At 36.0% G+C, this 11,691-nt stretch overlaps 1 pseudogene; it reads left to right on the top strand.

Moving 5' to 3' along the window:
• The first annotated feature begins 7,392 nt into the window (after positions 1–7,392).
• On the top strand, positions 7,393–9,201 carry LOC145108317 (putative UPF0481 protein At3g02645; annotated as a pseudogene).
• The last annotated feature ends 2,490 nt before the right edge of the window (positions 9,202–11,691 follow it).

Genomic DNA, 11,691 nt, shown 5'->3' with positions numbered 1-11,691 from the left:
GACAGCAAAGGAGGCCCGTGCAGCTCCAGATGTCGTGGCTGGTATGTGTCCTTTATATTTTACTGTTGATTTATTTATTCTTATATTATCAATTGTGTAGGTACTTTTCTTGTGAATTTTGTGCCTGCGCTTGTGCTGTTTGACTCGGGTGCGAGTCGATCATTTGTGTTATCATCATTTTGTCACAATTTTAGTATTCCGCGAGAGACCTTGAGCAAGCCTTTGAGAGTCTCGATACCTGACGAGCGTCCTATCTTAGCTATTGATGTCTACCGTGGTTGTTTGTTAGAGATCTTCAGTGTTGGATATCCGATAGACTTCATCCCTATCACGATGGGGGATGTTTGTGTGATCGTGGGTTTAAATTGGTTGAGCCGGTTTGGGGCTCTGATTGACTGTGAGAGTCAGCTAGTGATAGTTCGGGATCCTAGTGGGGGAGTGCTGACTATCTATAGCGAGGGTACAAGATCGAGATCAACCTTCTATTATGCCGTCAGGGCAAGACAGAGTTTACAACATGGGTGTATGAGTTTTCTGGCATATCTAGAGGATACTCGGGTTGAGGAGAAGGGATCGACCTATGTTTTTTGATGTTCCGGTGGTATGTGACTTTCCTGATGTTTTTCCCGAGGAGTTACCAGGTGTACCTCCTGATAGGCTGGTGGATTTCAGGATCGATCTGGTTCTGGGTGCGGTACCGATCACAAAGGCACCAACCCGTCTTGCACCTCCTGAGAAGCAGGAGTTATCCTCTCGGTTGTAGGAGCTATTGGGGAAATGGTGATGGACTTTAAGCATAACAAACAATCCTATGTGTGCATGCAACCTTCGGATAATGTTTATCAAACTTCTTTATCAAAATACATGCATATTTGTGAATATAAATCGTTATATAAATCATTAAACCTTAGAATAATGTAGCTATAGATACTATACCTAGTTATAAGCTATGATATTATGCCTAAGAGTTATGATGTCCGATAGTCAAGGAAGGGATATAACCTACATGTCATAACGGCCAATTTCCAACGATAACATAGTACCTATATGTAATGCTGGTCAAATATAGGGATATGCACTGTACCTAATCGTTACTCTATCCAAATATCTAGTTTTCAAATTAACCATGATTAGGGCATATATATATGCCAAATAATATATACATAAATATATATAAATATAAATATAAATATATATATATATATATATATATATATATATATATATATATATATATATATATATATATATATATATACTAGATAATTATGAGATCTAAAATATCAAATATAAAAATAAAAGGTTTATATTATGATAGTTATAGGAAATCACTAAGAAAGAAATATAAAAGATAAAATACCTAAGGTTAGTGCGTTAGTGACCTGTTATTATTCATCCTTAGCCTGATTAAATTCGGCTACCATGGACCCGAATCGTTAATCTTGCGAGATCCAAAAAGATATGTATAGATCTATACGGGGATTCACACCCCACCTGCGATTGCTAGCTACAATCCCGGTAGGATAACTTTCTTATTACTCACTATTCAATGTCCGATGAAGCGTCGTGCGGGGAAATCACTAGTCAAACAACGTTGATTATGGGGGCTTATGGTAATACATTACAACCACCTTAGAGATCCGACTACTAAGAGGGACGCCTTTGAGTAGTAGATAAAATACGTTAGGATTAATAAAATATCCTAAAAGATAATAAGATAGGATCGGTAAATATCCTACAAAGATTCTAAATGAGGATTGATAAAATATCCTTAAAGATAATAAGATAGGATCAGTATATATATCCTACAAAGATAGTAAATTAGGATTGGTAAATTACCCTAAAAGATAATAAGATATGATCGGTAAATATCCTACAAAGATAGTAAGGTAGGACTGGTAAAGCATCCTATAAAGATAATAAGATATGATCCGCAAAATGTCCTAAAAAGATAATAAGATAAGAGATAATAAACCATAGGAAAACAGGAATTTTAGAAAAATGAATATAACCATTGTAAAAATATCTAGATAGTTTTCAAAGAAAGTTTATCATTTATCTCAAAAACTATGAACTCACCAACATCAAGTTGACATTTCCAATTCCTTGGATGAAGTAAGGATCAATGCATGGAAGGACTCTCAACTCGAAGGTAAACATGTTTCGTTTAATAGATAGTTATGGTTTACGCTCTGTGATTTGGGTAATCAATGTAAATATCGTCACCACTCGGCATTTTTGCCAATGGCCGGGGAATGTGTGACAGTTAAGGACCCAAGATTGAGAAAGTGGTGTGTTATTGACTTGGATAGTGTAAATACCTGATGAGGACGTCTTGATCTTTCCATCTTTCAAGTCTAGCAAGAATTTTGGGCAGCTTCTTCTCCAATGACCCTTTTCGCCACAATGGAAGTAGGTGACGTCTTTTGGATCACTGATCGTAGGGACATCAAAGTTGGGCTTCGTCTTGGATCCACTGCTAACCCCTACAACATCGACCTTCCCTTTCCTGTTGGATTGGGAAGGAAACTTCCTATTTTCCTTTTATTTATATCCAATAGTTAGGATAGGAGCGCTTGTTGCAGAGGGAGCATGATTCTTCTTCACCCCTGACTCTAGAGTTTGCAACAAGTTATGGAGCTGGTCAATGTCGTCTCCGTGTTGTTCAAATGATAAGTAAGAACAAACTGATCATAACTAGGAGGCAAAGAGTTGAGGACCATGTCAATGGCTAACTCCTCGTCAAATGACACATTGAGCCTTTATAGTTGCTCCATGTACATTTTCATCATTTATACGTCAGCAGAAATAGATTCTCCTTCCTTAAGCTTGCATGCCATAAGAGAATTCAGCACTTCGTAGCGCTCTTGTGTCGCCTTCTTCTGGAACTTTCCTATAAAGTCAAAACTCATCACATATGGCATGTAGTCCTCATAGAACATGGCCAGATCAGGTGCTATAGTGGCCACCACGATGCAAGAAACCTTTGTGGCGTCATCATAATGTTTGTTGTAGGAAGCAATTTCCTCAAGATTACTAGCTGTGGAATGACTGATTTCAACAAGAGGCTTCTCGAGAACATATTCTTTTCCCTTGTATAGAAGATTCATCTTCAATTTTCCAATTCAATCCATGTAGTTAGGACCAGTTAGCTTCTCTTTTGACATAATCGAGAGTTGGGAGATGTCTGAGTTGGAGGGGGCGGATTGAGTAGTAGCGAGATCACTAGTTCCATAGATCTATATAAAGAGACATAGTTTTATTTAATGATATAAATCCTTAATATTTTAACCCAAAAAAAATATTCTAGTCTAGGATCTAAAATACAATTCACAACAAAGAAGAGAGATGTCGTAATCTAATTGCGAATTTATTAAGGTAGGTAATACAAATTTTCTAATTTCAATCTAACATGAATTTCCTAGATCATTTTGAGATTCATTGAATCTTATCAATGACATTTTTAATCTTAGATTATGCTCTTCAATTTGTGACTGGGATGCCGAGGATCACAAATAAGATGCGAATAACCATGCAAACCTTCTTGATAACCTCGAGGTCATTTAACATCTCAAATTGACGTGTCGGTAAGCCCCACACACTTCATCAATAATGATAATTTTTGATCTGTCCATCACTCAAATTAATCGTCCCTAATTAGTATGCTGGTTAACCAAGCATACTCTACTAACGACATATAAAGAGTGATGTGCGTTTTCATGGATTAGCATACACTTCACATTTTGTCCTAAAGTAATTAGATTTGAGATTTATAAAAGTTTTTATGACTTTATAGTATCATACTTTTAGAGGTTATGTCCTATCAAACCCGATTGGCTAACGACCCTCCACCATACAAGGGAGCGGTGGGTGAGAGTGGACACACATTCAACAGTCATTTTATAGGTCGTTTTTTTATACCTCCCTTAGAGTATAGCTTCGTGAATGAGGCCTACTATTGATTTGACTGGTTTGTCTTATACATATCTTATACTATATTATAAAACATATTAGTCATATCTTGAATTTGAAGAGATATAAATTACAAAGCATTTGGTACAAATCAATTTAGGATAAATAATTCATTAATACTTAACAAAAGTTTGAAGACTTGAATTAAGGAAAGTAATTAAGAAATTCAGTTTGGAGCAAAACAAAAATTTTAAAACATTAAATTCATGTATATAAATTAATTTACATTTTTTAAACTAGACCAATATTAATTAACCTACATCCATAGTATAAATACGGAATATAAATATAAGGTATAAAGATAAATATTTTATTTAAATTTGGTAATTTTTTATTACATATTTACTAATAATAAAATCTGATAATTATTTTTCCCGTAAACAATTATTTGCCAAAAAAGATATTTACCGCCGCCGCTTTGCGCGGACACACATCTAATAATATTTTATACATTTAATCATATATATATATATATATATATATATATATATATATATATATATATATATATATATATATAGTATAAGGTGTATTTTAAATTTTTTTCAAAAGACAAGGTTTAAACATTAATTATCTAAATTTTTTCAAAATGAGTTTTATAATTATCTTTTAATTACTTTACAATTAAATTATTTATTAAATTCATAACGGATAATTCAATTTAATTAATCTAATTAAAATTTATAAAATAATGATATCTCATAATATTTAGGGTTTCAATAATTATCACACAAGGTGTTCAAAATTCAGAATCATATAGAATCAATATCAGAAAATTATAAAAAATAATACCATAAATCATATTAGGCATATAATTACTGAAAAACAAGAAAATCACTTGCCATGTCGTGGCAGAAGCACTTTTTTGCGAAAAAACAAGTTTTTCCAGTTCATCTCATGTGCAATCAATGTTTGACAAGCCTAAGCTCTAATACCACTAATGGGTTTTATAGAAAGCAAGACTTGTACAATGCGGAAAACAATTAACAATTAATAGGGTACTTGCATCCTATAAAAGATCTATGTCATACACATTGAAATAAACATACAACGAACAACTAAACCTAGCATAACCCTAATGAATTTCGAAACTATCAAGCTTAGGATTACATACCTTTTGATTTGTTGTTGCAAAATTGCACACACTAATCCTTGTGGTTGTAGGACTTGGAAAGCCTAAAACCAAAGAGATGATGCCTCTAATGTTTTGTACCCAAACCCTAGTAACAAGGGCACAAGAGGAGAGAGGAGAGGGGAGCAGAAATTCGACTCTTCTAATTTTATATGAGTGCACTAAAATTGAGAACCTAGTGGGTCTTATTTATATATGATAGGGTAACCTTGGAAACCTAAATCTGGAATAAAATAATAATATATTTAATTCAGGTAGTTATCAAGTTTCCTTATATCAGGGAGGCTTCCAGAATGCCCCATAACGGCACTCCAAAACCGTCTACAAAGGAAGGTTCTGGAACCTTCCTTTGTTCAACTTTTGAACATTGTTAACTATAGTCCATGCACCTTAATTAATTCTAAATTCTAATTAATCTCAAAATTAATTCCATTTAATTTTTGATTAATTCTAAATTAATAATTACAATTTCCAATTATTATATTAATCATATAATATATTAATAAATCATTTATTTCAATTTCGAATTAATTTATTATTGTCATAATAAACTAACATCTTATCTTCTCTCTCCAAATGCAATCATTGTTAGTTGCTAGTTATGGGGGAAACCTAAAAAAGACTTTGCTCCTAATTGAAAAATATATCAATTTAGTTATTGACTTAGACACCCCTATTCTAACAACCATAACGCATACAAAAACTCAAAACACTTTTCTTTTTCTGTTTTTATATTATCTGTTTAATGTTTACTAATTAAAAGAATTTAATTAAAAAAAATTTATAAATAAGTGTGTCTAACCACTCCATACTTCCTCCTCCATTACCCTCTACTGTCCACCTCTACCAACCTCTCTGTTCAACCACCACAATTCATCTCCATTCGCCTTTGGCCGGACCTCCGTTCAACTCTCGACGGTTCACCTCTATTAACCACCACTTGTCACCATACCAAATCAAAAGAAATTCAAAAAAAAAAAACAAAACAAAAAAAAAAAAACAAAAACTCTACATAATCAAAATCAAAACTTCTAATCAAACCAAACCTACCTCTGTCGTCAAACCACCACTTCTGCCATCACACAACACTAACCTATCCTCCATCAACAATCACTACCACCACTCTTTACAAAATCAAAACCACACCATAATCAAAATAAAAGGTTGTGTACAAGATCAAAACCTATAATCAATAATAAACTGAACTAAAATAAAAAAGAAAATTGAAAATGGTTCCAAAAATGGAAAGTGTTCCTTAAAATGGTTCCAAAAATTGAAATAGTTCCCGAATATTGTTTCAAATGTTAGAATTGTTCCATAAATCAAAACATGTTCCAAAAAATTTTCTTATTTGCATTTTGTGCTCCTTTATTTTCTTCGGTTCACGTTTCAAAAATGTTAAATTATTTTTTAGAAGAACACACTAACGATTTTTGTCCGCGCCATGTTTTATTTAGTCGACCTGATTGAGGTACTCAGAGTTTCAAGTGAAACAATTTATGTGGTGGACTATGCAAATGTATGTGTTGGAGGTTTCTTTAACGTTGTCGGAGTTGGAGAAGGTGGTGATGTAGTCATCGGAGTTGTAATAGTTATGATGCCACGGTGGTGATGAATAGGCGGCATATCTTATTTAGGGTTGGATTTAGTTATTCATAGAATAAGAGGGTAAAGGTAGGTGAGGTGGAACCAATGCTATAATTTTAAAATATAATTAAAAATATATATAGTAAGCGTAATATAATATTTTTACGTTAATTAGGGATGAAAATCGCAACAAAAATAATTCCCAAGGATTGTCCAAATACAAGAAAAGTTAGGGACAAAAATCCAAATTTACCCAAACCATACGTCCAAATTTATTACGTCCAAATCTATCCAAACCATATCGACATTTCAGTCATTTGTTCTAATTATTATGCATTAATTAAAGTGTGACATGGGTATAAACTTTTTTGTGTTATAAAGGTGGAAATCGAGAGTATTACACAATAACGAACAATAAAGATAGTAACAAAGACAATTTTATGTCACCAAGCAGGCATTCAACGACCAGTATTATTATTATACCAATATTTTGGCTGGTTGGTTAGGTGTGAAATGTGTTATTATTTCGTTTCATTAGCTTGTTTAAAATACTAACCACGTGGTTGTCAAATAAATATTAAAAATTATGAACAATTTTTTAAGACGTACCTATCACGTGCTCGACGTTGACGAAGCTAAAGCATTTGAATCATTTAAAGTACAAAAAATATACAGAGAGCATTTGAAGCATCGGACCCATTTGGGAGTATCAGATGGCTTTGGTAAACCCATTTTCCAGCCTAACCTCCGGTGATAAGCAATGGGTAGATCACATCAGCAAAACCTTGAAAAAACAGCTTGCCATTAACGTCGATACACCTCCACTGTCCATATTTCAAATTCCTCAAATTCTAAAAGACGAAAAGCCCGAAGTTTACGTCCCTCAACGGATAGGGCTTGGCCCTAATCACCATTTCCAGCCAGAGCTCTATCAGAACATGGAGCAAAACAAACTCACTTCCGTGAAAAGGGTACTTAAGTCTAATAAAGTTCAAGTCTCTGAAGACCAAGTCGTAGATAAAGTCAAAGAGATCATCCCTATAATTTGTGCTTGCTATGATTTGTACCTTGATGCTGATGATGACACCTTGGCATGGTTATTCACCATTGACAGTCTCTTCTTTATTGATCTACTTGGTGCTTATATTGATCAACAGGTTGCAATAGATGCAAAAGATTTTATCATGTTAGAGAACCAGATTCCTCTAATTGTATTGAAGGAAATCCAAAAGGTCCTATCTGGTAGCTATGATGAAACCCAAGAAGATTTCTGGGAATCTAAGTTTGGGTATTTCTGTAAGTGCCACTCACCATTTATCCTCTCTAAAGAGAAAATCGATTTAGTAGAGTAAACCATTTACTTGATTATATGTACCAATCCATCGTGACCAATGAAGAATCGATCTCACCAGAAGTTTACTTTCAAAAATCTGGAAGTGGTCCATCTGAAAAAGACGATAAACTAGAACTACTTGAAATGTTTCTCCAACTTATGACACTGATCCCAGGGACTAAGCCATTTCTTCAGATCTTTGAATCCTTCATGAAAACTTTCTCAGAAAGTATTGAGAAGATGGTGACAGCTGATGAGATCAAGGTGCCTTCAGTTTCAGAGCTTCGTGATATTGCAGGAGTGAAGTTCCATTTGTCACCAACTGACGGAGGCATCAGAAACATAAACTTTGTAGGCGAAAATGAGCGGTCTTGTTATCTCCCTCTAATTACACTTAATATTGATTCAGAGGTGATATTGAGAAACTTGGTGGCTTATGAGCAATTAATGGCAAAGAAAAGTTTTACCACTGGATATGGTCTTGAACTCACTGAATATGTTGATTTCATGTGTGGTATCATTGACAATGTTAAGGACGTGTGGTTGCTACGCGAAGAAAAGATCATCAAAGGTGACTTGGGTGATGAGGATATTGTTAAATTGTTTAACGGGATTGGGAGATCTCATGGGAAAATGAATAAGGTGTCGGATTTGAGGAAGACTGTTTATCAATTAAACAAAGTCTACCAAAGCACGCCGAGAGTTTGGGTCCAGAAGCAACTCCGGGCTTCTGCCAAGATGATCACATTCCTCATTAGCATTTCGAGCACACTGATCTTGATTCGTGAGGTGTATTTGAAGGATTATGGTTTGAATCCACCAAACATGAATTTGGATGATATTGTTAGGACCACATTGAGTTCTTTTCTTCATTGATAAGGGGATGGGTTTGTGTATTATCTAACGTACTTGTTTTAATCATTCGATGTACTATATGCCATGAGCTAACTTAGTTATAAATACATCTACAACAACAATATCCGATACTGCCGAACAACTACCAGTACATGAAGCAGCCCAGTTATCACAATACGAGATTCACTCGGCCCAAACGAATCATCAAGAAGCCTGGCCGATTTCTAGAATAAAGCATGTAAGCTTTACCAAGTCAAACAGGTTAGCATTGGATAGTTTTCATTTCTTCTGTTTAGCATGTGTTCCTAATAATTGGGTTCTACATTGGGAGTAACGCACGATTATAGTAGCTGCATTTTCTATTTTTCTTACTCTTAGTTATTGGAGGTTGACCACCTCGAATACGAACCGTTCTAATCATTTGGTGCTTTCATTCCCGATATCCCAACTATGCCTCCCCGGAAAGATACTACAACCGATATACCTCCTAAACCAGAAAATGAACCCAATGAACCTCTCTGATGGACCACCTTCAAGCACTTCTCCATCTCGTTACCGCCACCAGACCAACACCCAGCTCGACAGCCCTCCAAAATTGCTTTATTTCCGGTTTGCGTTCCAACATTCAAAATGGGATCGCATTACACCACCCACCGACCATACAGATTAATGAAACTTATCGAAGAGAAATTAAACACCAATCAAAATCGCTACAAGCTTACAACTCCTTCTCTAGCATCTTCCCCTCTTCTTCAACCTGATACCAAAAAAACAGCTCCACCTTCCTTTTCCTACAGGTGTCGGCCACTACCATGCTACCGCCACCCCAAAACTTTTACACCACTTACCTTTATAAACTTTCCGCCGAAGTAATTCAAAAAAGACATGCTGAAGGTCTTTGTTTCGAATGCGCATCCAAGTTTCACTCAAGTCACGTTTCCAACCCACCTCAGTTCCTTCTTATAGCCGAAAACGAAGAAGCCTACAATACCACAACCACCATTACCAACCCTGCTGCCATCACGAACTTTCACAACCATACATATTAAAATTCAGACCATGACTTCACAACACCTCCTCACTTCCTGTCCCTGTCCCTATCAGATGTGGCTTTCTTGGGGTTGCAACCCCCACGAACACTTCACGTCACCGATTACATCAATGGTCACCCCGTCACAACTCTCATTAACTATGGAAGCACACACATAATTAATCAACCAAGAATCGCCTCTCTCATCAAAACAAGACACCCCCATCAACCCATTTCTTGTCATGATCGACACCGGTTAAAATTTGAAGTTTATGGGTTCTTCCCCATTATACCCCTTAAACTCAACAAAACCACATTTATAGTACCTCTATTTTTACTTCCTGTGGTAGGATCTGATATAATATTAGTGATGAGTTCTAGGTTACAATTAAACATAAAACAACGCAGCGAAAATTACAAAACTATTTGTGGGCACATGTAACCTAGAGTTATATGGCATTTTCTCATTATAGCAACATACTATGAAAAACCATTTAATCTACTGTTTGCAAAAATAAAATAGATTATAAAACATACCTTTTCGTATAAACAATTTGTAACGACGTGAATTTTTCAAACAATTTTTCACATTTTATAAAAACACATTTCCATTCATCATTGTCATAAAACACCAACGGTAATCATAAAAACATAATGTGTCCACTGTAACATAACAAAACATGTCCCAAGATCTCATATACATAAATCCTCTGTGTGTACGAATCATGTCGGCGCCTTCCCGCGATCCTCGCTGGTACCTGAAACACATATCACAACAACTGTAAGCATAAATGCTTAATGAGTTCCCCAAAATACCACATACCCCACATACACCTTTCCAGGCCATAACTCTATAGGATCTTCCGATCCATGTGTCTCAGGGGACTTCCGTCCCAAATCCCGGTAGACCTTCCGGTCCTACCCGTATTGACCTTCCGGTCCGTAACCTCTTGACCTCCGTAACCTCTTGGCCTTCCGGTCCGTACCCTCTTGACCTTCCGGTCCGTAACATACATAACATACACAACATATACATATCACATAACCGCATATAGTACATACATCATAGCATACAAGACCTTCCGGTCAACTTATACATCTCATAGCATATAAGACCTTCCGGTCACACATAGGTACCCTTCCAGGTACAGTATAGTGAGAAGACTCACCTCGTATGATGTCTAGTAACTCACGTGCTCGATATCCCTGAATCTCGAAACAACGACCTAGACCCGCCAAATCACATAAGGTAATTATTTCAAATCATTAACGGCTCTCAAGGCTAGATTAAATCCCTTTCTAAAATCCCACAGAAGGGTAAAAGACCATTTTACCCCTCCTTGACTCAAAAGTCCACATGTTGACCAAAACCCTAAAAGTCAACAAAAGTCAACAGCAAGCAGTACGCGGGGCGTACCAACTCCTGTACGCGGGGCGTACTCTTGCAATCCAGAATCGGGGAGCGCGACCCCTTACGCGGCGCGTACTGGGATTACGCCCAGCGTAAATCCCAGTTTCCTTCTTTCTTCACTCTAGGTCTTAAACAGTTAAGACACTCCTTCAACTTCCAGATCTGACTCTCCTTAAACCTCTTATCCCATAAAGTCGGAACCTTTAAGGCTTTGCATGGCTGTAAAGGTCCTTACACCCTCTAACACCTTTCATTTTCCCTCCAAAGGTCTAGATCTCATGCATTGCTCAATAACAACGACCAAGATGGAAACTTTATGGATCTATAACTCATATATCACTGAAAAGGGACAGATCTAGGTTCATGGAGTC

The sequence above is a fragment of the Lactuca virosa genome, chromosome 1 (genome assembly GCF_052849685.1).
Source record: "Lactuca virosa cultivar CGN04683 chromosome 1, Lactuca_virosa_CGN04683_v6, whole genome shotgun sequence".
Taxonomy (NCBI): domain Eukaryota; kingdom Viridiplantae; phylum Streptophyta; class Magnoliopsida; order Asterales; family Asteraceae; genus Lactuca; species Lactuca virosa.
Note: the sequence above shows the minus strand (reverse complement) of the source record. Positions and strands in the feature narration are given on the sequence as shown.